Source organism: Bubalus bubalis, chromosome 18, assembly GCF_019923935.1.
Source record: "Bubalus bubalis isolate 160015118507 breed Murrah chromosome 18, NDDB_SH_1, whole genome shotgun sequence".
Classification (NCBI taxonomy): domain Eukaryota; kingdom Metazoa; phylum Chordata; class Mammalia; order Artiodactyla; family Bovidae; genus Bubalus; species Bubalus bubalis.
The window spans coordinates 17,698,821-17,724,248 of NC_059174.1; the positions used below are offsets into that span (position 1 = coordinate 17,698,821).

At 51.0% G+C, this 25,428-nt stretch overlaps 1 protein-coding gene across 6 annotated transcripts in view; it reads right to left on the reverse strand.

Annotated features, from left to right (window-relative positions):
* The window catches only part of ZNF423 (zinc finger protein 423), a 346,122-nt gene that overhangs the window by 68,123 nt on the left and 252,571 nt on the right, over positions 1–25,428 (reverse strand). The window lies entirely within an intron of this gene.

Below are 25,428 nucleotides of genomic sequence, written 5' to 3' on the forward strand. Positions count from 1 at the left end.
CATTAAGTGTGGTATAGGGCACAAATGAATAATTTTATTGGTAATAAATTTTATAATCCATGCAGCACTTGCTGAAATGGATGTGTTCTGGATGCATTCATTATTTCTCCTGATTTGAAGACCACGGGATTGCAGCCTCCCTGCTCACTGCCTCTGGTAATTGCTGCCTATTTTCTACTGGTTTGAGGCCCGACTGACAATTCAGGCACATGGCTCTGCTTTATGTGGATAAATTATAATAACCAGTTTATCCGATTATTACTTTTATTAATTTAAGAAACTATACAACATTGGTGAGTGGTTTCTGTCTCCTGCAGACAGAAGTTACCCTGCCAGCTTAATGGTGCCGTGAGGAACTGGAACATGTCGCTAAAAGGAACAGCTCAACACACTCTTCTAAAATCATGCAGATAAAAGGTGAATGGGAAAAAGCATGGTGGGGAAGTAGGCTGAGTGAGATGGAGAGAGGAGAAGCAAGGAAAAGACCAGAGAGTTCTCAGGACTTTCCTGGTGGTCCAGTGGCTAAGATTCTGCACTCCTAGTGCGGGGGGCCCAGGTTTGATGCCTGATCAAGGAACTAGATCCCACGAGCCACAGCTAAGAGCTGGTACAGTCATATATACATGAACTAAAATCACAACTACCATATAATCCAGAAGTTCCATTATAACAAACAACAGAAGAAAGACCAAAGGCTTCTCAGTTGGCTTTAAAATTGCTCGGAGAGTTAAGAACAAGGTTTTGAGATCAGACAGACCTGATTTTGGTTCCAGCCAGCCCACTAGATCCATGTAATCTTAAGTCAACTCTCTGACCCTCTGTTTCCTCATCAGTAAAATGGAGCCAAAATAATACCTTCCCCTTAGGACTCAGGAGGATCAATGAGATACTGTATGTATTATACATACAGTATCATGTATGTATAATACATGATATTATACATGTTAGCATGGCAACTGCTAAGCACCCAGTGGGTTGCAGCTGTTGACCCTTTTGGGGCCTCCACACTGGAAAGGAAGCCAGGAAAGTCTTTGTATCAGGTAAGAACTATCAAAATGTACAGAGTTTGGAGAGAAGATGTCTGTGGTTGTCATGGCAACCAGGGGTGAGTTCCCCACCAAGGGAGGCATTTGAGGAAAGCTGAGTATTTGTGGAAGAGGCTCATGAATGGAGTTGTGAATGGATTCTAGGATCAAACTAGATGACTTGAGGTTCTAGGATTCTTGTCAATTTACTTTTCTAGGATTCTTGTCAACTGGAGTTTCCTGGTTGCTCAGACAGTAAAGAATCTGCCTTCAATGTGGGAGACCTGGGTTTGATCCCTGGGTTGGGAAGATCCCCTGCAGAAGGGAATGGCTACCCACTCCAGTATCCCTGCCTGGAGAATTCCATGGACAGAGGAGCCTGGTGGGCTGCACCCCATGGGGTCGCAAAGAGTCAGACACAACTGAGTGACTAACACTTTCACTTTCAAAGAGGAATTTGACCAAATTGCTCACATTCATTGAGTGCTTACAATTCATTGGATACTTATACAACCACTTGTAGTTGCCAGCATTTTACATGTTTTCTCACTTAACCTCTACAATGGCCCTATGAGAGAGATGTTCATTACCCTCATTTTATTGATAAGGACACGGGACACAAGAGGCACAAGGGAGGTTAAGCAGCCTGTCCAGGTCATGTGGGCAGCAAGAGGCAGAGTCAAAACTCAAACAAAGCGATCTGCCTCCCAGAGCCGGGTCCTGAGCCCATGAACCTGTCTGCATCACTCCCACCCATACCTGTGGACGACAGAGGATCAACCCACTGGTATTTGCCTGCACCCCAGCCTCCCCTGGCCTGCCACTGGACCCATCCATCTCACCAGCAAGGTCAACTCGGGAATCCAAGCAAACACCTGAAACCACCACATCTGCTCAGTAGCCTCGGATCACGCCCCGGACAACCCAGGCTCATCTCCCACCATCTGATGGGTGGAGGGAAAGCACGGCAGCTTTAGAAACCAGACCTCTTCCCAGCAGAGGACCATCCCAGTAGATGCGTGACACAGTGGTATTTACCAGCAGGCTCTTTACCAAGGTCTGCATTTTCCCAATAATTAAGAGCATCTGATACTTACACAAGCCCCCAACCTTTCCTGATACACACACACACAGCCAATGGCCTGCCCAAACGAGAATGCTGTCCATGTTTATCAAAAGCATGAATTCACTGGGATGTACCACATACACAAATGCAACTGGATTGTGGGCGTATCTGTCCTATTTATAATCATAATGGTAATAAGTGTTTAGTTGGATACCTTCCTTTCTTTGCAGTAAAGACTCACCTGGCCCTTGCAGTGGGAAGCATTTTGCTTTTGCAAAAATAAAAACATATCAAAAAGAAGGGGAGAAAGAGGAAGAAGGAAATGACACACAGATTCCTAACCTTGAGATTCTAAATTTTCTAATAATGGGGTGGTCTAGATGGACCCCCCAAGTGGCCCACCCGGCTCCAGCCTTGAGTTAGACTCAGAGGCCAGAGCCAGACTCCTGTCAAGAGCATTTCTCTTCACAAGAGAAGACATCTCCTGTTGTTGTTCAGTCACTAAGTCATGTCCAACTCTTTGCAACCCCATGGAGTGTAGCACGCCAGGCTTCCCTGTCCTTCACTATTAAAAGGCCTCAAAACTGAACTTTGAAAGCCAGGCCTCCGTGCTACAGTAAAGGGGAAACTGGTCCCAGGTGACCTGACAGCAAATGCTTCCTGGGTGAAGACGGGGCAGCCCCCAACCCCAAGAACCACCCTGTCACTTTAGCCAGGGAGCCCTGGGCGTGGAGTGGTGGCACTGAGCTCTTGGGGCCTTTTGTACATAACCCCTGGATATCCTTACTCACCCGACTCCTGAGCCAGCTGTCTGGAGCAAGGCACAGACAGGGTTGGGACACTGAGCTCCACTCGGTGGCCCACACCTGCAGCAGCCTCTGTGCTCCTGGCCCCAGGAGCTATGGTTCTGCACAAAGTTTCTGGTCTGGGAGGGACACCCCCGCCCATCACCGCCTCCTCCTCTGTTCTAAATCCCCAGCATTCCGCCAGTCCCCCTCCCAGCTCTCCTGATTAACAGCCGGCCACCTCATTTAGAAAGCGAACTTTTCTCCGAGTTCCATCCTGTTCTTGAGGTTTCGGTTGGAAACTTGGCCTAGATGACAGCTGTGTGGGCCTCTCCCCAGCTCGACCCAGCAGGAGTTCTAATACACTTCATTCTGGGGCTGGTTGCTGCTTTTAATCTATCAGCACGGCGCCGCAGCTGCTGTAAGCTAGCTGAAAATTGTCTGCATACGGGGCGAACCGTTTGTAACCCTTTTCAGTGCAAGCGTGCACTTCAGCAGAGATGCACGGCCCGGATCTCCCATGCCTAGGAACTGTGCGGATCCAGAGAGGCTAAGGTCTTCCCCTCTCCAACAGGAACTTCCTCACCCTGAAAGCCAGCACACTTTCAGAAGCCTGAACCCATTGGCTTGGAAATTCTACCCTCCTGACTCAACTTCTTCACAAGCTTCGGCCAGAGCACCATGGAACCCGGTCACCAGGGCTGGACCCCAGGACTCCTCTGCCTGGTCCTTGGCTTTGATGCCTGGTGAGAGGAGGGGCTTTCCTCCCCAATGAAGCAGGTTCAGATTTGCGGGGGACCTCCCAAGGGCTGCGCTCCCTTAGACCCAAGGAGGCCAGGCCCAAGGAAACGCCACCGGGTTCTCAGTCTGCTGCTGCTGCCAACTGCAAAGCACCTCTCGTTGATCCCCTCAGTAGCGCCGGGCCCAGCGGGTTCCACAGACACGGCAGGGAGGCAGGAGTTGAAACACCTGCCAAATATGAATAGTTCCCATTCTTACAGAATAGCCAGTACCGTCAGGCATTAAATACAATTTTAGATGTCCACAGGGAAAGAGAAAAAAGGGAGAGAAATAGGAAAATAAAAAGGAAAGGGGAAGGATGAGTGGGAGAGAGAGGAGGGGATGGGAAGGGTTACTAGAACAAGGAAGGTGGTCCCACCAGAAAGCACACCCACCCACCATCCCCCAACTCTGTCTCTACAGACCCCTCGGTGGTCAATGGACAAAGACCATCCCTCTCTCCATTTGCAGTGGAGACGTTCTAAGGAGCAGTCAGTCCCCAGCCCTCACCCCTAGAAATAATCGCTAAGGAGGAGACAGGCTCCCCAGCTTTGGCACCAGGCACAGAGCCCGGAGGGCATTCACAGCCCCTGCTCCCTAAGCAGGCACACAGAGAGGGAAGTCCCCTCTACCACCCAAGGACAGCCCAAGGCGGCTCCCTACTTGCTCATCGGCCATTAGATTTCTGCTCACAGAGCAGCACCCACAGGAGTCTGGGTCACCAGTCAGGGCAGTCCCCACACCCTGGGCCTGGAGCAGATGAGTGCAGATCACCCAGCCCCCCAGCCCCAGCCGGGCTCCAGCACTGGTTGGAGGAGGAGGGGCCGTTCCAGACGATGTGACTCAGAGAAGACAAGGGCTGGAGGGGGGGCGGGCAGGGGAGGTGGGTCCACCTTCCAAACTCAGTCCGGCTCAAAACCCAGTCTTCTCTCAGAACTGATACGGCAGCAGCTGTATCTCTTTCATTTGAGTAATTATCATATAATTAAGTGCATGAATTACAAGAGAGCCAAGGCATTAAATTAAAATATTTAATGCTTGTAAATCTGAAAATGATTACTGTGCTGATGCGCAGCCAGTGAGAAGTGAGGCTAATGGCTCAGCGGCCAGCACTGGGAGGTGGTGGCCGCGACCAGCTTCACCTCCAAGGCGGGGTGGTGGCGGGAGGGAGGGGCAGGGGAGGGCTGGGGGGCGGAGATCGAGGGAGGGCGTGGGGGGAGGACGGGAGGGGTCAGAGATTGTGGGGGAGGCCCAGAGAAGGCTGAGTACTGAGAGGAAAGGAAGAGGCCTGGGTGGGGAGGGCTGGAGGGTAGGGAGAGGACTGGGGGGAAGGCTGATAGGGGAGAGAGGTGGGGAGGACTGAGCAGGGGGGAAGAGGGGTGATGGGAGGGAGGACTGGGCGGGGAGGATGGGGAGGACCAGGAGATTGACAGGGGAGGGCCCGGTGGGAGGCAGCAGACGAGCAGGGGCAGCCAGTCTACAGACCTCACAGCTGACTCTCCCAGCAGCGAGAAGTAGAAGCATTGGTCCTAAAATGAGGGCGACATGTCGTGAAGCCCCCCCGCAAAGGAAACGAGGAGACAGAGGGTAAGATAGAGTCAACTACCTGGGAAACGTCACAGGGTGTTTTGAGGTCTCCAGGGACAGGAAAAAAATAGGACCAACCTTGATGACATCACTCAGATATACACCTCTACCTCTGGAATGTGTTCTTGCTCCAGTGGGGACAAACAAGGAAACCGAGGCACAGAAAGGAAGGGAGATTTATCCCAAGACCATGCAGCAAGTCAAAGCCTGGCTGGGACTCAGGCCAAGGCCTCTGACAACCTGAACTTCCACACCTGGGAAGCTGCAATGCGCTAGCTCACCTGGCTTCAGCTGGCTTTGATGTGACCCAGGATGGCATTAGCTGATCCTTTCATTTCCCAAACCAACCTGTCTCCCTCTTGGGAGAAAAAGGAGGTACAAAGCTCTCACAGCAATGCCCCATGATACTGACAAACAGTTCCACAAAGAGGGAACAGGGGTGAGCTTTAGGTTTCTGCCCAGAAAACACCATCCACTACCCAGACAGAGCCAGGCTAGACAGATGCCCGCAGGGTTCAAAAGGAAAAGCAAGACCTGCCATCTAAGTCACCGTTCATGGTGGCCAGACAGGAATCAGACCACTGGTGGCTTGGAGCAAAGCTCCCATTCTCATCCTGGAATGGTCTCCAGGGACAGCTAGGGAGGATGCAGAGAGTGGACATCCAGTCCAGATGCAAGAAAATCAATGCATGAGGTGTCAGAAAACTAGACAGGATGAAGGGGCTGCCTCTGCCCACATGGTCTCCACCAGAATTCACCATTTCTTGACTCAGAAGATCTTTCTTTCCCTGGACCCACCCCTCTGTGGGTGGCCAGCTTCTGACCTCTCACTTGAGAGCTCTAATGACTCATGACCTGCAAGGGAGAGATGACCCTTACTCCTCTTAAAGCAAAGTTTGCTTTTATCCCCAGTTGGTGTCTATTTTCCCTTCTGGGAACAACTAGTCAGATGTCCTTCGAGGAATCGCCACCAGAGGTTGACCTTGACCCTACCCCCACCTCTACCTCCTAGCTCTGCCCTAAGTGAGCATGTGACCCAGGCCTGGCCAATCAGAGTATTCCATTCTTCTGATAAAATAATTGGTTCAGGGATGAGCATGTGACCCAGGCCTGGCCAACCAGAGCATTCCATTCTTCTGGATAAAATAATTGGTTCAGGGATGAGCATGTGACCCAGGCCTGCCCAATCAAGCCAATCTTCAGATTAAGGATAAAAGACTCTTGCCCCTGAGGTTGTTGACTTACAATGATGTAAGTCTGGAGGGACTGGCGGCCATTTTTCTCTTCCTGGTGAAGCCATGTCCTGAGAGTGGGCCCACCTGGGCCTTGAGAATTTCCCCTTTCAGGCCAGTGAGCCCATTTCCTTGGTTCCTTCTGAAGCCAGTATAAGGCAAGGTCCCAACTCTCAAGGTCCAGACAACTCAAAAAAGTCCTGACAAATGTGCTTCTCGAGCCTTCAATTCCTCCCAGAGTCTGTCTCTTTCCCTCCCTCCCCCTGCCCTACAGTATCAAGTACAATGATAGACTCAACTAATGCCTGAATGAATACAACGTTCCCTGCTCAGGCAAATCCTTTGGGTTCACTGATGGTTCCCAACCACCTCCCACCCCCAGTTCTGTCCCTGATGGCCTCTCCTGAACAATGAAATTCACAACCTGCCAGATGGTGGAAGAACTGGTATTGGAGGTCACTCTGACTGAGCCCCTATGGGCCATAGGCCTCGTGTCCCAAAACATACAGGGAGCTCCTTGAAGGCAGGGACCTCATCACAGCCTCCTCCTGTAGTCCCCACAGATGGTCACAGGGCTTCCCATGTCCAAACCTTTGCTCTCCATGTCCCCTGTTGGAATGACCAGGGGAGTCAGACTGAAGAAAGTTTTTGCAGAATACACTCCCTCCCAAGAAACTGCTCCCTCTGAGTCACTCCCCCAGCTTTTACTGTGCATACCACTGGTGAGTGATAATTTCTCCAGAACTCACTCACTCCCCTCTACCTCCACCTGCCAGCACTCCACTTCAGGTACCATCTTTTCTGGTCTATATGACAACAGCCTCCTAACTGGGGCTATGAGCCTGTCCTGTATGAACTTTTATGGGCTTCCTGGAGAAGGGAGCTGCTAAGGGTAAGACTGCCGGCAGGGAGGGGGGTGGTGGGCGGGGGGTGGTGAAGCACAATAGAGACTTTCCAGACCTGTGGACAATCCCATGAGACTGTAGATGAGAGCATGGTCGGCACAGAGCAGATGCCCAACAAGGGCAAGGTGGGAAGGCGTGCCTTCCTGAGTGCTGGCATGGCAACTAAAAAGAGAGTAGTCGTGGAGTCCCACAGGCCTGCATACAAAACCCAGCCCCCAAGTGTTCTGGTTCCCTATATGGCTTCTGCTGGGTGACATTGAGTGCCTCCATTTCAGGGCTTCCCTGGTGGCTCAGTGATAAAGAATCTGCCTGCCAATGCAGGGGACACGGGTTCAATCCCTGATCTGGGAAGGTCCCACATGCTGCGGAGCAGCTAAGCCCATGCGCCACAACTACTGAGCCTGTGCTCTAGAGCCCGGGAGTCACAGCTACTGAGCCCACAGCGCCCTAGAGCCTGTGCTCCACAACAAGAGAAGCCACGGCAGTGAGAAGCGCGTGCACCGCGACTAGAGAGTACAGCTCGCAGCAACTTGAGAAAAGCCTGAGCAGCAATGAAGACCCAGCACAGCCAATAAGTAAATAAATAAAATTATGTTAAAAAAAAAAGTCCTCAAACCTTGACGATACAAGTAATAGTAAGCTTGTTATGACAATCAGGAAAAATGGGTGTGAAGTACCTGCTCCGGGCTTTCTGTGACACACGGAGGCACCTGGTAAGAGGCAACTGCTATCATTGTCGTGGTGGCTGTGAATGTCCCCAGCCTGACAAGGGAAGTGACTACAGAAAACACCAGCAGTTTAAATGAGCCTTTCTAAACTGAAAACTTAAATACATGAAGAACAAAACCCAACATGTAATGTGTGCTTACTGTGTATCAGGTACTGTTTAAGTGCTTTCCATTTATTAAACTCACTTGATCCTAGGAGAAGAGTCGTAATTCTTATTATCCCAGTTTACAGAGAAGGACTTAAGCACAGGCCCACAGGACCCAGGTCTGTTGCAGGGGCGGCCAGGGCCAGAAGCCAGCCTGCGCGCTGCCCTTCCTCTCCTTCTGAGCTGTCTTGAGCTATGGACTGAAAGTGACAGAGAAGTGAAATACAACACGAGGCTCCTCACCCGTGCTCCCAGAAAATATGCTCGGAAGAAAGATCACTCTGAGATGCACTTGAGGCCCAGCCTTCTCAGGTGGCTCAGGCAGTAAAGAATCTGCCTACAATGTGAGACCTGGGTTTGATCCCTGGTTGGGAGGATCCCCAACCAGGCAACTCACTCCAGTATTCTTGCCTGGAGAATTCCATGGACAGGGGAGCCTGGTGGAAGACAGCCTAAGGAGTTGAAAAGAGTCAGACATGACTGAGTGACTAACACACACTTGGTAAAAATAAAAGGCCCTGAGCAATGGGACAAAATCATCCAGCCTCAATGTACCTCTATGCCATGGTGACCTTTAAAGAAAAGCTGCTGGGAACTATGCCTTTTCATTCATGATCTCATTTAATCCTCACAGCAGCCCTGTGATGTGGGTATTACTATCCCCACTTTACAGATGAGAAGGCTGAGGCTCAGAGAGGTTAAATGACTTTGCTGTGGTCACAGAGTACAAGAGAGTTGGAAATCAAAGCCTGTAATGGTTCCAGTAAATCATGCCATCTGAGTAAGGGGTTACTTGACTATTTATTCTTTTCCCTCTTTTTTTTTCAAGCTCATGGGGAGTCAAGCGAGGTGCCTGTTAATAAAGAATGAAATAGTTTGCTACAATTTGCTCCAAAACAGTATGCTTAATTACCACAAACTCTTCTCCAACCAAATCACTTAATTGAATTCAGATAGCATGTTTGATGTTATATATAATATTTTGCAAGTTAGCCCTCTTTGGGGAGTGTATCGATTAAGGAGGAAAACAGATGTTCTGGAAGATGTTTCCAGATTAGGGCTGGACCAGACGGCTGCAGAGTCGAAAGGATTATACAAGTGCAGGGGCAGTTGTGACACCAGGGGCCTGAGGCCCAGGCAGGCTTCACATTGCTTCTTATCCGAAAGCCGCACCCCCTCCGCATGCCCCGTCCCTGACCTGCACCACAACCGCGTCAGCAGCGGTTTCCAGGGCCACTGCTGTGACAGCTGAGCAAGAGGCAGGCAAGAGGGTCAGAGACACGGCTGTGCAAAGTCTCCTGGAGCTGATGGGATGAGCACAGGAGAGTTAAAAGGGCAGATACACACTCTCCCTCATCTGGAGGGGCTCTAATTGGCCAGAGCTTTCCCAGGAAGGCTCTGAGCATCCTTTAATAGTCACCCATTTGTTTATTCAACAAACATTTGCTGCTCCTTGGAAGAAAAGCTAAGACAAACCTAGACAGCATATGAAAAAGCAGAAGACATCACTTTGCCAACAAAGGTCCATATAGTCAAAGCTCTGGTTTTTCTAATACTCACGTACGGATGTGAGAGTTGGACCATAAAGAAGGCTGAGTGCCGAAGAATTGATGCTTTCCAATTGTGGTGCTGGAGAAGACTCTTGAGAGTCCCTTGGACCTCAAACCAGTCAATCCTAAAGGAAATCAAACCTTCCAATATTCGTTGGAAGGACTGATGCTGAAGCTGAAGCTCCAATAGTTTGGCCACCTGATGTGAATAGCCGACTCATTAGAAAAGACCCTGATGCTGGGAAAGATTGAGGGCAGGAGGATAAGCAGGCGACAGAGGGTAAGATGGTTGAATGTGAGCAAACTCTGGGAGATAGTGAAAGACAGCCTGGCATTCTGCAGTCCACAGGGTGGCAAAGAGTCGGACACGACTTAGTGACTGAACAACAACAGTAACTATGTGCCATTCATATATTCATTCATTAAACATTTACTGAAGATCTACTGCCTATCTTTTTATTCATTCATTCAGTAAGGAGGTATCAGAAGCCTGCAGTGTGCAGACTCTCGGTCTCTGCAGTGTGCAGAGAGTCTCGGAGGCACCTGCCCATGTGGAGTTCACAGTCCAGAAGAAAGGAAGACATTCATCACTGGATGCAATGAGATACCACCTCCGTGCAACCCAAGGGGTGGAGGCACATGAGGGTAGAGAGAGCTGGCTAGAACAGCACCAAGCACACCATTCAGAGCAGGGAGGGCAGGTGCTAAATAGGAGGCGGGAATCCCCAAGGCAGAGGGACGGACCACCCAAAGGCCTGCCCCGGAAGAGGAGAGAGAAGGCCAGCGTGGCTGGAATGGGGACAGAGTGGGGGCGGGTTTAGAGACAAGCTGGTGTGCATGGGGCAGGGGGAGGCTGCTGACCTGGTTGGGCCTTGGGGCTGTACTGAGGGTCTCTACCTAAGGATGATGGGGAGTCACATTCAGAAGGCCTCATCAAGTCCAACATAGACAACAAGTTAGGAGTTGGGGGAACAGAATAATTCCAGAAGAGCAAGGAGGATGCCAGGCTCTGTGCCAGGCGCTGGGGGTTCAGAAATGAAAAAGACCTGGCCCCTCCCACTAGAATCAGCAGTCACTCCAAACACACTAACAAGTCAGCAGGTGGTTGCAATCCTGGGAGACCAGTACCTCATGGGGCAATTTTGTTTCTGAATGTATAGTATTATTTCCTGCTTTATCTGGTCAATATTTATTTTGAAATCACAAACAACATTAAAGAGGAGGATGAACGTTCTGGTTCATTCAAAAACTATTTAGTGAGCACCTGCTGCTGCTGCTGCTAAGTCGCTTCAGTCGTGTCCGACTCCGTGCGACGCCATAGACGGCCCATCAGGCTCCCCTGTCCCTGGGATTCTCCAGGCAAGAACACTGGAGTGGGTTGCCATTTCCTTCTCCAACTATGTGCCAAGTCCTGTGTGTTCCATGGTAGAAACAACAAGGTTTAAGGCCTCTTAACCAAAGTCAGCCCCAATAGGCTTTGTAGGCCTTTCACTCGTAACATGGACCTTAGGCAAATGAAACTAACTGATGAATTTGTCCACTTCAAAAGCAGGACCTACTGTGTGTCAGGTCCCATGCAGTGAGCTGTGCTAAAGATGAGGCAGGCCTGCTGTGGCCTGTGACCTGCTTGAGCATGAGCCTTGCAAACAAGAGCCAGACACGTGATCATGTGAGACTAGAGACAACACAGAGTTCTGCAGAAGGACACCCCTCCCCAGTAGAAGGCAGAAGCAGATCTCATGAGTGAGGTGGAGCGGGGAGTGGGGGATACCAGAGCGAGGCACAGAGTGTGGGAAGGGTTTCCATGGAGGATTAAGGAGCATCGTGATGGTGAAGGCATTTTGGGCAAGGAGAACAGCATGTGCAAAAATGTGTCAAGGTGTCTGGAGACAGCAAATTACCTGCTCAGGCTGGAGCACAGGTTTGGAACCAGAGGGTCTTAAGGTTGATGAATACACTGGGAACAAGCATGGACTACAACCAATGGCAGAACGAAATTCTGGGCTTTGTGCTGCAGGCAGTGGGGAGCCATTGGAGTCTTCTGAGTGGAGAAGTGGCACGATTCGGTGTGGCACACTTTCAGAACATGAATCACCGCACAGAGCTAGGAGACTGAGCAGAGACCAGGGGATTTAGCGGTATCACAGCTCAAAGGGACACAGACGGGAGTGTGGATGGAGTGGGTAGCAGGAAGTCCAGCCTCCTCACAAGGCACAGTGGGGAGGACGCCTGGCACCGGAAGGGGAGGGAGAGGAGGACCCATGCAGAGCTGTGGGGGGCCTAGATCACTGTCAGGGTCGCATCTCAACAGTATCTTGAAGATCATGGCCAGCTCACGTGACCAGATATAAAATGATATGCAAACTTCTATGAGAATGACAGACAAGGCCTGGCACATGGTAGGCTCTTCATAAAGCTGTGAGTGTGTATGCATGGCTGTGTGCTCAGTCGTGTCCAACTCTTTGTGACCCCATGGACCACAGCCCCTCAGGCTCCTCTGTCCATGGAATTTTCCAGGGAAGAATACGGGAGGGCGTTGCCATTTCCTACTCCAGGGGATCTTCCCGACCCAGGGATCGAACCTGCAGCTCCTGCATCTCCTGCATTGGCAGGTGGATTCTTTACCACTGAGCCGTCTGGGAAGCCAAAGGGTGGGGTCAATACATGAGTGATGAAATGGATAGATGATGAATGGGTGGGGATGGATGGATAAACAGACGAGTGAGTAGATGGCCACTTGAACACTTGGATGGATGCACGGATATGTGGAGCTTGAAGAGCTCTCAGTTCCCAAAGCCAAAGTGAAAGTGAAAGTCACTCAGTCGTGTCCGACTCTTTGTAACCCCATGGACTTTACAGTCCATGGAATTCTCCAGGCCAGAATACTGGAGTAGGTAGCTTTTCCCTTCTCCAGGGGATCTTCCCAACCCAGGGGTCAAACCTAGGTCTCCTGCATTGCAGGCAAATTCTTTACCAGCTGAGCCACAAGGGAAGCCCTGTCATGCAAAGAGGAAGGGGTTTAACACAGGGAATTAAGAGCTTTTCACAACTCTGGAAAAGCTGCAGGAAGGATGGTGGTTGGGATCTCTTTCAGGAAATCTGGAAGTACAGGGATCATAAGGAAGCTACAGACACTGATCTCAGCTGCGTTTCTGGAACCTGAAGTCCGAAATCAGGGAGCCAGGGTGAGAAGTGAAGGATGAGAGATGACAGAAGGCAGGAGGGAAGGAAGGGGGATAAGAGGCTGCATGGTGGACAGGTAGATACAGGGGTGGGTGGGTGGGTGCATGAGTGGGTAGATGGATGTGTGTGCTGACAGTAATTCCTGGCAGAACACAGCTAGTGGATGCTGGGAGACTCCAGACTGGCAAAGGTGCTCTGGGATGATAATCCTTGGGCCTCCCCCTAGCTTACTCATAACTTCCAATGCAAAGCTTGTCTCTCTGAACACTGCCCTCAGCTTTCAGAGAGACAGTCTAACAGAGAGATAGTCTAATCTGAAAGTCTAACATTCAGATTTCTGACTCTCTGAAATCAAGAGAGCAGTGTTAGTCGCTCAGTCGTGTCCGACTCTTTGCGACCCCATGGACTGTAGTCCACCAGGCTCCTCTGTCCAGGGGATTCTCCAGGCAAGAGTACTGGAGTGGGTTGCCATGCCCTCCTCCATGGTATCTTCCCAACCCAGGGATTGAACTTGGGTCTCCCACATTGCTGGCTGATTCTTTACAGTCTGAGCCACCCGGGAAGCCTGGCTGCTTACTAATTCCAGTTTTGCTCTGACTTGCAGTGAGCCTTACACCAGGCCCTTCCTCTCTCTGGACTTCTCTGTGTCACTCAGCACAACAAAGGAACAGGACTGAGTCTGGGATGCCTGCATGCCCTCTATCCCCCCCCCCCCCCACCCTCTCTCATGTCTTATAAGCCAAGCCTCGCCAATCTACAAGGTTTCATTTGCAAGCTGAGCACTACTTGCCAGGTGACCTTGAAGGACAGTGGTTCTATAACTTTAGAAAGCACTGGAATCAGCTGGAGGATCCATCAGAACATAGATTGCTTGTCTTCACCCCAAAGTTTCCAGTTCAGTAGGTCTGGGTGGGGCCAAGATCCTGCATTTTTAGCAAATTTCCAGGTGACGCTGATGCTGCTGGTCTTGGAAACTCTTTCTGAGATGCACTTATCTAGGCATCCCTGTGGGCTACTTCCCTGACAGTCTGTGCTGAAACCTGGTAGGTATCCCACCTGGGGGCTGCTCACCCGGCCCCACGCATGGGGCCTCCTGGAGCACTGTCCCATTAGGGCACCCAGGGACAAGCTCAAGACAGGTTGAGGGGGCCGGCCACAGCCCTGCAGTCATCCCTGAGTCCATCTTCCCTCCACGGTGCTCCCGCCCAGCTCCCTCTTTCTCTCTCTCCGTCTCTCTCCGAGCCTGTGAGAGCACTGTGCCTTCTGCCGCCTGCGCGCCGCCTGCCCCTGCCGCCCTCAGAACAGCTGTGGGCTTAATTATCAAAATAACATTTTAATAGTCTCATAACTGAACTCCCTTCAAAACATGCCAGCGGAGGAGGCGGGAAGGATTCTTTTTAGCACCTCTTCCCGCCCGACTTGCTAATCGGAGGCATTTAAGCTGCCAGGAGGCCCAGATGCCCAGCCCTGCCCACAGAGCGCCTCCGCCCCACCCGTCGTGGGCGTGGCTCCCCCCACGTGGAGCACGCCCGTGGGAGTCCGAGCCAGGAGTCATCGCAGCCCCGCTGCTCCCGCCTTAGGAAAGGAAAAGCCACCCATTCCCGCAAACACAGCCATCACTCAGGAAAGTAGATCTGCTCAGAGAACTTAGGCAATTCATTTGCGATCACCAGGGGTTTTACTTGCTTTTAACACCTTTTTTTTTTTTTTCAAATTAAAAAAAATTGCTATCACAAGCATTAACTCTGGCTTCCCCTTTCCCTGCTACTCCATGTAATAATTCTACAGGGAGTCCTAGCTGGTATTTAGCTCCTGAGTTAAGCTCCACTAAACAAGCCCAGTGCAAGAGTGGCGTCACAAATCATAGTGTTTTTTCCTTCCAGTCACCGCAGCCCCCTTCTCTCTCTCATTCTTAAAGCCAGCTAACATTGCGTTTATCCAGTGCCCACTATGCCTGGGCTGTGTGCTAAAGGGCCAAACCCACGTTATATGTTATTACATGGGATCCGTGTTCAGCAGCCCAGGTAGAAAGGCCCAACTATTAGTATGATCCCTGCTTTACTCAGGAGGATACCGAAGCCGAGAGAGGCTCTCCCCGCCAGGTGCCCTGCCAGCACCAGGGAGATAGGCTGGGGAGCCAGGCGGGCATGCTTTTAGCAAGGGCACTGCCCTTCCTTGGTGTTGGCCCTGCATGAACTGTCTTCTAGGCCAGAGCTTCTCAAACTTGGTAAGTATGTGAATCGCCAGGGACTCTTAAAAACGCAGGTTCCAGTTCAGTAGGGCTGGGGTAAGGCCTAGGATGTTGTTTCTAGAACACTCCTAGGTGATCCAGATGCTACTGGTAGGGGCGAGGCTCTGGGAGGCAGGGCCCAGGGAAGGCCTAGGCCAGCGCCCCGCATCATTAGACCAGAGAAGCCAAGCGAGGCCTGAGAGTGCTGGGCCACCTCCTGCAGCTCAGTCTTGGGCTGGTGGCCCTGGCTCTCTCCTGTCCCTCGGACCATCACCCCAGGTGGTAGCCCCAACTCCCAGGAGAGAAAGAGGAGAGGGCACTATTTCAGAGACCAGTATTCTCACCCTACCCATCTGGCTTCTCAAATTCCATGCCCAGCCATAGAACAAGAAATCACCTTTGCTCTCAGAAGGAAGCTGTCAGCACCAGCCAACCCCAGGCTTGGCGCTCATCAGATTCCCTGTGGCCTGCGCTGAGCACCTACTATGAAGCAAGCCAGGCGCTGTGGGAACATGGGGCAGGATGTGGCACCTGTCCACAGGCACTGGCCGGCGGACAAGGGGGAACTGCTACCATCTAAGGTTCTCGGTGGACTCACCGTGGGGACCGGGGACATACAGGCAAGAGCACAAGCTGGGCTGGGCTGGGCACTGCCAGTCACCCTGGGCCCTGGGGGAATCAAGTCCATTTAATATTAGACACAGGGGACCCTTTATTATTTTATTTATTGTTTTATCCTGGACATGAGAGTGGGCTTCCCTTGTGGCTCGGCTCAGCTGGTAAAGAATCCACCTGCAATGCGGGAGACCTGGGTCCAATCCCTGGGTTGGGAAGATCCCCTGGAGAAGAGAAAGGCTACCCACTCCAGTATTCTGGCCTAGAGAATTCCATAGACTGTATAGTCCATGGGGTCGCAAAGAGTTGGACACTTTCACTCCTTAGGGTGGGCACATGTCACAAACTTGGGGACTCAATAGTCCATCAAGCTTCTGGCTAAAGGCACTTGGCCCATAGCAACCTCTAACCCATGGTCAGCCCTCAGTAAACTGGCCACCAGCCCATCAGAAAACCAGTTCTACTCAACACCCCCTGGAGACCACACAGATAGACTTTAAAGCAATAAGTGACTGAGTACCAAGCCACCCAGGCAGACAATGAGACCTGGGAGCAGGCCAGCTGAGAAGGCTCTCTGCCGGAGGGGCGCTTTGGGCCGTCTCCAGGGATGGGGATGATCTGTAGCCACCGCACTCATAACATCAGATCTTTATCCACTCACCACCACTCGGTGTCACACAGTTCTAAGCAGGTTCCTTACTTAGCTTGTTCAATTCTCAGGACCACCTGAAGGGGACGGTACCACCATCACCACTCTCTGACCCCACAGAGCTTCCACGACTTGCCCACAGTCACCCGGCTGGCAGGTAGGGAGCAAAACAGAGATGCAAGCCCAGGCAGAGTCCATGTTCTCAACCATCTGGTTGTACAGAGGCCAAGGCCCCTAGAGGCCAGCATCTCCAGAAACAGAAAGGGAGGGCTGGTACCCTATGTGAGCTGTGCCGAGACCCAAGTGAAGTGGGGGTCAACGTGGGCAAGGCAGTGGTAGGGCAGTCCCACGCCTGGCAGATCGTGCAGCAGGTAAGAACAGGGGTCCAAGGCCCAGAGGTGACTGAGAGGCTTGGCTGGAAGTCTTGTCAGCAGCCCCTGGCAGTCCCCAGCTGTCCTCGTTAGGGAGGGGGTTTCTTCTGTGCCCCGATGACGGCCCTGCGGTAGGAGCAGTTCTCTTTGTCCTTCCCCCACGGCGGGCGAGAGTGGCCCCTCTAAGGCATAAGGTCTCTGGTTTCTATTTGCCAGGAGAGACCCAGCTCCCAGCCACCCTGGACCAGGGCTGGTCCTGAAACTGCACTGAGATCACAGTCAAGGTCTCTACCTGCTTGGCCGGGATACGGGCCTTGCACAGACCATGGTGGGGAAGAGACAGCAGGAGAGATGGGGTCCCGACGCGGGCATTGGGAGGAACAGCATCAACATTATGAGCTCGGGGAGGACAGGAATTATACAGACAAAGCAACAGAATCCCCAAACCCCCTGCCTCTCCGGGCAGGGAGCCGGGCATGCCATTGTCCATGGCCTGTGAAGCCACCCAGGAGGCACCAGTCCCAGCAAACAGCCCCTGGGACGGGACAGGAATCTGAATCTCTGTCTGCAAGTGACAGCCTGCCTGGGACCCCCCCACCCCCCTCAACCACAAGCCCCTATCCTCCCCCGGAGGAGGCCTCTCTCCAGCCCCAGCCAGGCTGCCCCATCTTGCTGTCTGAGCTGGGGAAGGGCCTCTTGCATTCGTGAAGCCTCTTCTTCATTTCCTCCACCTCCTCGCACGGCACTTTCCAGAACAGGATATTAAGGGAAGAGAAACCGAGGGCTTTCGGGGGTTTTCGTCTCCGCTCCAGGGAAAAACAGACACTCATCCTTGTCTGAAATTGCTTCACTCTGCGAGCCCGTGGGCCGCGGGAGCCCTCCCGCCACAGACAAGCAGAAAATAGAGTTTGTTTCTCCATCTCCCAGCCCCCTGCGCCTCTCGCCTGCCCTCCCTCCAGCTTCCTTGCTCCTCTCTGCCTGGCTCGCGGCTGGAGGAGCAGGCAGGGCAAGGTGGGGGGGCTCGTGGCTCCACGCGGCTGCCTGGTGCCAGGCAGCAGGGCAGGGGCTCCCACAGCTCGCAGCCCTGGACGGGGAGGAGAAGCAGCCAAAACCCCTCCGGCTGCCTCCCGCGCCCCGAACCACGTGGCCTTCAAACAACCCTGGATCGAGGCCCTTCTCAGGAAAGCAGACCCGAGGACCTTTTGTTCCCCGAAATATTCAGGTTTTCAGGTCATTCTCTGGCCTTGCCAGGAGTGCGGTGTGCTCCTGGCTTGCACAAAATGCTCGGGTGTTAAAATATTCATCTGGCTTTGGTTGGGATGGAGGTGTCTGTATGTATGTGTGTGGGGGGGGGTATGCGTGTGTGTGTGTGTTTCAGGAAAACAAAAGCATTGATTTTCACCTCGTCCTCTGCTCCCCAGCCCACCTGGGAGAGGGTCCACCTTGATTTTGGCAACATTTGTTTAGATTCCACCATGGTTCCCGAGGATGCAGAGAGTGGGAGAGACACAGATGGATGGATTCAACCAGTTGTTGCCTCTCCAAGGGAAAGGGTGGGTAGAGTAGATGTTTTCTTGGAAGTTAATTCAACCCCAAGCTGGGCCCTGGGAATATCCTGTCCAAGCAATTAATCCCTGCCCCTCCTCCCACCCACTGCCCTACCTCTGCCATCAGCAAAAAGCCTGTCTACCTTCCAGAGGTGCACACGTGCTCCCTGAGTGGGCCCCCACCGGGACCCCTATTGGGCCACTGGACCAGACTGGGGGCCGCAGGCTGACTTAATTATCAGTCACTCCACCTCCTTCCCTTCCCTCCTCAGCCCCCATCACGGGAACCTGTCAAGCGTCCACCCCGAGGACAGGAAATCAGCTACCTACTGGCCCTGGTCTTTAACTAAAGGCTCGAGCTCAATTATCCTGCAGACCTCGGGGATCTCCAGAGTGGTGGCTGGAGGAAGGGCTGTCGGTGGGCGTGGGGGAGGGGAAGGAAGGGTCGGGCACACTGAGAGGAGCTGGGGAAACCGAGGCCAGAGAAGGAGTAGCATGGGGGCAGGGAGGCTGGGAATCCTGGAGGCCCCGCCCCATCCTTCCTGGGGGGACTGCCATGACCGGTTCCAAACTGTGCAGTGAGACGATGAACACCCTGGGGGGTCAGCCCCAGGAATCGAAAGAAGCCCCCGCCACGGGAGGACACAGGGGTCACAGGTAGAGGCTGACCAACTATAGGAACTCAGTGGCATAGAGCCATTCATGTTCATCACAAATTCCTGCCAGGCATGCACTTTACTAGCTGGTGTATCTGGCTACCTTTCAAAACGTGTCTTGAATCAGCCCCTTCATCTCACCCCCTCGCTACTGCCATGGCCACCTTCTCTAGCCAGGACAACAGCAGGGACCACCCACCGGACCCTAAGTGTCCACTTGTCTCCCTGGTGATCTCATCTCCATCCAGCAGCCAGAACCATCTTTTTTTTACAATGTTCAAATGGGAAAATGTCATTTGTGACTTCAAGCCCTGCACGGGTTCCTTACTGCAGAGGATAAAGTTCCTGTTCTTGACCACACCCATAAGGCCCCACACTGTCCAGCCTCTCACTTCGTTAGAGCCACAGTCCTGATCCCTCACCACCCTCCAAGCCCACACGGCAAGTTTCAGTGCCTGGAAGATGTCAAAGCATCTCCAGCCTCAGGACTTGTGTTCTTGCCCCAGCCTCTTTCACCGGGCTGGCCCCTTCTCACCCATTAAACCCCAGCGTAACTGGCATCCTCCCCAGTCTTCTCCTTCCCCACACTAATGACACATCTCTCCAATCGTGATTATATATTGACTTGTTTGTCTGTTCAGTCTTGGCTTTCTCATCCAGATAGTTGTTGTTTCATTGCTAAGTCATGTCCGGCTTTTGCCACCCCTTAGACTGTAGCCCGCCAGGCTCCTCTGTCCATGGGATTCTCCAGGCAGGAATACTGGAGTGGGTTGCCATTTCCTTCTCCAGGGGATCTTCCCCACCCAGGGATCGAACCCGCATCTTCTGATTGCCAGGCAGATTCTTTACCACTGAGCCACCTGAGAAACACCCCTATGCAGACAGTAAGCTTCATGAATGTGGGGGGAACACATTTTTTTCACTCACCAGAGCCCAGCACAATGCTTGGAGCAAAGCAGCCTCTCAGTAGATGTTTATTGGAGGAATCAGAGAATACATGGCTGTGAGTCAGCTCAAAGTGGAACTTCCATATAGCCAGAGATGAAGAAAGGTAGGGCTCTAACCATTCCAGCCGGGGAGAAGCGAACATTCTTCCACCCTGCCATGAATACCAACGTTCCCTGCTCCATCTTAATTCCTGATCACATTTGGATTCAGATATTTAAGAAGCTAGAGAAGCAAATGTTATACTGTGCCCCGAGAAAGCCCCTGAGGTTCTGCATTCAAGGATAGAAAAGTTTCACTTTCATAAAGCCTAATAAAATCTTGCTTCTACCGAGCCGGCAGCGAAGACGGTACTCAGCCTACGGGATGCTCTGGATCCTGAAAGCGTGGATGCCTTGACTGTGACCGGAATACAGGAGTCCAAGGGACCTGCCAGGAGGAGGGCCTGAGGCCTGGCCGAGTCCCACACACGCACGGAGGCAGGGCCCCAGGAGTTTATAAACTGAGCAGAGCTACACCCCGGCCATGATATTTATAACAATAAATGAGTCTCACAGTTGCCACAGCCCACCACAGTCCCCCTTAAAAACCATGGACGAAAAACAAACACATCTTCATCCCCGCCCCGAAACACAAAACAAAACCAAACCTAGGGGAAGACAGGCTATCTGTTCCTCCAGCCTTGCTGATGTGGGTTTACCCATTACTCCCATGTAATCAGAGAACATTAAACATTTCTAAAGTCTCCTCTTTTTTCCGTGGCTGATTAAGCAGTTGGGAGCAGAGACTTTACTGTGAAAAAAGCAAACAATTATGTGCTATCCGAGGTAAACATTACCTGAGGAATGGAGGCTAAGATGCGCAGCCCCATTGTCAGTGGGGATTATCATTATAATACTTAAAATAACATTTATAACACTTACTGAAATTACACGAACGAAGTCTGCAGAGACACAGAAATGAAATCAGCTCAATGTGTTTTTATAAGAATACTGAAATCTCTTCCCTTGGAGGGAAGTTATAGGCATTAACAATTTTTGCCGGGCCTCCATTAGCTGGTAAAATTTGAATACTGTTTCTTAGGTGAGCTCTAATCTTCTTTGAATCCTCCCAACACATTTTATCTGTAAAAAAATTGTAGTTAAAAATTTAGTTTGATGGAATGATATTTAAGTGCTTTTCCTCATCTAACTCCCTGAAAGCGCCCCAGAGAGTCGCCCTGTAATTTGTTCAAACGAAATAATATTTTCGTTTCCCCGTTTCTCTTTGTTGTCTTGTGTGATGAAAAGTAACATTTCTTTTCTTTCAATCCTATTAAGCGAGGCTCGAGGAATGCCAGCCACTCAATCCAAATGCGATCTGGCAGTCAGGCTCTCTGCTTAAAAAATGGGGCCTGCCAACCCGGGTTTCCTTCAGGAGTTGACATGTCACCGGGCGTTGGAGCCTTGCATTTCCAGAGCAATAACTGGGGTTCCCAGCAAGTGGAGTGGGTTTTTTCCTTCTCTCTCTCTTTTTCAGCTGCCACACTGGGCTCCTTGGCTCAAATATCTGGTCACTTGCACATCCTCTTGTCTCCCCGCACCCGTGCAGCTCACCATGCTCACGTTTCCTGAGCCTTCCCGACACTTGCCTTCAAACACAGAGGCTCTGGCCCTGTCTCCAACTGCAGGACTCCCTCCCTAGGCCAGTCCTTCCAGGAAGAAAGGGACATGAGATCTTGCTCTCGTTCCTTCCTGAATCCGCTGAGTCCCCTGATTCCTCTTCCCATCCTATGTGACCTCCCTCCACACTGCTGGCATCAACAAAGGCAGTTCAACTCACAAACTCCAGCACACTCTTCAAAACCAGTTATCAAATGTCACCTCCTCCCTGAAGCCCTCCCCAGCACCCAAAGGCATCCAAGCTTCTGTTACACTTTGCCAAGGCTTTGCCTCCATCCAGAAAGATGTGATTAAATAAATTATGGTGCAGCAATCTGATAAAACACTATGTATACTCTTTTATTCTTTTTTATGGCGTGAAATCAAATGAGCTGATATGGAAATGAGTCCAGAGTAAAATGCTAAATGTGACATAGGAAAGATGCATAATAACAATTAGTTGATCCTATTTGAATAATACATGTACATATGCATAGAAAACTGGACAACACATAAAAATCAGTGAGGGTGGGGGGAGGGAGTGATTTCTGGGGAGTGGAAATTGGGGGAGGAGCAACAAAGAAGAGACAACATATATTCTTTTACACTGAGTCTTTTTTCCATGAGCAGGGATTTCTTCTCTGATTTAAAATAATAATAAAGTCCATCCATGTTAATGAAAAAGACTTAGTAGTGCCATTTTATTTTGTTTTTTGGCTGCATTTCACAGTAAGTATGTGGGATCTTGGTTCCCCAACCAAGGATTGAACCCATGTCCCCTGCATTAGAAGTGCAGACTCTTAAGCACTGGACTGCCAGGGAATTCAACAGTACCATTTTGAATTTGTAAATTTAACTCACTGGACCAAACACCATCGCTTATTAAAAGTCTTATCACACAACCTTTGCAATGGACCACACTCCCTGTCTATATCTACACGCAAATGTTTCACCAACATTACAAGCACTAATTCACTAATGGAAACGCTCTAAAGATAAGAGTCTCTTAACGCCCTACTCAAAACTAAGCTCTGATGTCCACTCTCTACCCCTGGCTGGCTGGAAAACAGAAGCAAAGATGAGCCAAGAAGAACCACAGTGTGACCTCAGAAGCCATCCCTGAACTACGATCTCAGGCAACAGCAAAGGGCCTTACCTGATGGCCACAGTCAAGTTTCTGGAACATTTTGACTAACCTCATATCCTGTACATTGCCACTCTTGGATGAAAGACTAGCTAGAACAATAGGGCCAGGAAAACTGCCAGGGCACAAACATTTAGATTCTCCAGATAAAGTTGCCATTTGATATTAGAAAAATACATTGCGATTAGTGAATTATACCCTAAATGGGAAAAAAGGCACAGTAGCACCGTTTCTGTTTTGTATGCATGTCAGTGGACCAAAATTATTGAAGACATTTAGGCACAGAAACATTAAACCTAACAATTTTATTCTTATGACCAAATTGTCTTAACAAATATGTATGTGTGTGCTTAGTTCTCAGTCGTGTCTGACTCTTTGCAACCCTATGGACTGTAGTCCACTAGGCTCCTCTGTCCATGGGGATTCTCCAGGCAAGAATACTAGAATAGGTTGCCATGCCCTCCTCCAGGGGATCTTCCCAACCCAGGGGATCTTCCCAACCCAGAGATCGAACCCAGGTCTCCCGCATTGCTGGCAGATTCTTTATAGTCTGAGCCACCAGGGAAGCCTCTTAACAAATATCCAACTTACAAAAGTGCTCACACACACTATATGCATTTCACACACACACAAACACACATGTACATACAGAGACATCTAATGCAACTCTAACGCAACTGTCCAGAGGGTGAGGTAGCTGAGGCTGGAGACTGCACCAAATCCACGCCCAGGAACACCAAGGTGGCTAGCATTGTGTGACACAGCACTAGGAAACAATCAGTAACATACAGTCATCATGTTCAGGCTTCCTGGGAACAGGAACAATTTGCCCAGGAGTTGAGGATTCAAATGATTTCTGCTACTTTGCTTTGTAAGTTAAAGGAAAATGAAAAATTTTTAAATTATGGACTAGAATAATGGGCCGGAGGAAGTTAGAGCCCGGGGTGCTGAGGGCTAAGTCCGTCCCATACCTGGCTTGTTCAGAGCAGAGACAAGGCCTAGAAGGAGGCTGGAAGGACCGTATATGAACAGGTGCATTGGCTTGCAAGCTTAGACAATCCTTTTCTTAGATACTGGATTGGAGGCACCAACACCCACATGCCCAGGAAAGTAAGACACAGGAATGCAATCATGGAAATGAGGCTGTGGATGGCTAGTGGGGGTGGGGAGGTGGGGAGGTGGCAAGAGGCCTCTGTGCAGCCTATTTCAAATAACAAAGAAGATGCCCCCTCCCCCCAGCAGCCCCCGCGTCCCTTAGTAACTAGTTGTGGGTGTCGTATGGCACAGGTCTGTTAACATCTGACATATTAGGACCTGGGCGTCTACCACAGAATGAACTCTGAGTGGTGCTATCTACTGCATAAGCCTGGGGCATCCCTGTCTCTGTCCTAAAACTATATTTTTCAAACTTGACGGAAGCGGCTGACCTTTGATTTTCTTGGACTTTTCTAGCAAATCCATACCACACCCTTCCCAACCCATTCTAAAGGAACTGCTGGGATTATCCGTATTAGTCAGCTCAGGTCGCCATAACAAAACACTTCAGACTGGGTGGCCTAAACAATAGAAATGTATTTTCTCACACTTTGGAAGCTAGACGTCCAAGATCGAGGTGCCAGCAGGGCTGGTTTCTTCGGAGGCCCCGCTCCTTGGCTTACTGATGGCCCCATCTTTCTGTGTCCTCACACGGCCCTCCCTCTGTGTGCACACATCCCTGGTGTGTCTGTGTGTCCAAATGTCCTCTTATACGGACAACAGTCATCCAGAATCAGGGCCCACCCAAACAGCCTCCTTTTAACTTGCTCACCTCTTGAACCTCTTGAAAAGCTGTCTCTAAATACAGGCACAGTCTGAAGCACTTGGGGTTGGAGCTTCAATATACAAATTTAGTGGAGCAGAAGACCTGGGTTCAATCCCTGGGCTGGGAAGATCCCCTGGAGAAGGGCATGGCAACCCACTCCAGTATTCTTGCCTGGAGAATCCCACGGACGAGGAGCCTGGTGGGCTACAGTCCAGGGGGTTGCACAGAGTCAGACATGATTGAGCAACTAACACACACAGTCAGGTCTCTGTCGTTCCAGAAGGAAGGAGGTCACCTCTTTCATCCATGTCAGCCCAACTCCCACCACTTCACCCACGAGATGTACCTTCCCCAGGCTTCTGCAGGTGGGCATCAGAAACAGCGGTGGATTTCCAGGGAAGGATGACACACATGCTACCCTCTTGCCCAAATTATCTTTTGACTGTGGCTGAAGCTACTTGCTATGGTTTTTCCTGTGGTCATGTACGGATGTGAGAGTTGGACTGTGAAGAAGGCTAAGCGCTGAAGAATTGATGCTTTTGAACTGTGGTGTTGGAGAAGACTCTTGAGAGTCCCTTGGACTGCAAGGAGATCCAACCAGTCCATTCTGAAGGAGATCAGCCCTGGGATTTCTTTGGAAGGAAAGATGCTGAAGCTGAAAATCCAGTACTTTGGCTACCTCATGCGAAGAGTTGACTCATTGGAAAAGACTCTGATGCTGGGAGGGATTGGGGGCAGGAGGAGAAGGGGATGACAGAGGATGAGATGGCTGGATGCCATCACTGAATCGATGGACGTGAGTCTCAGTGAACTCCGGGAGTTGGTGCTGGACAGGGAGGCCTG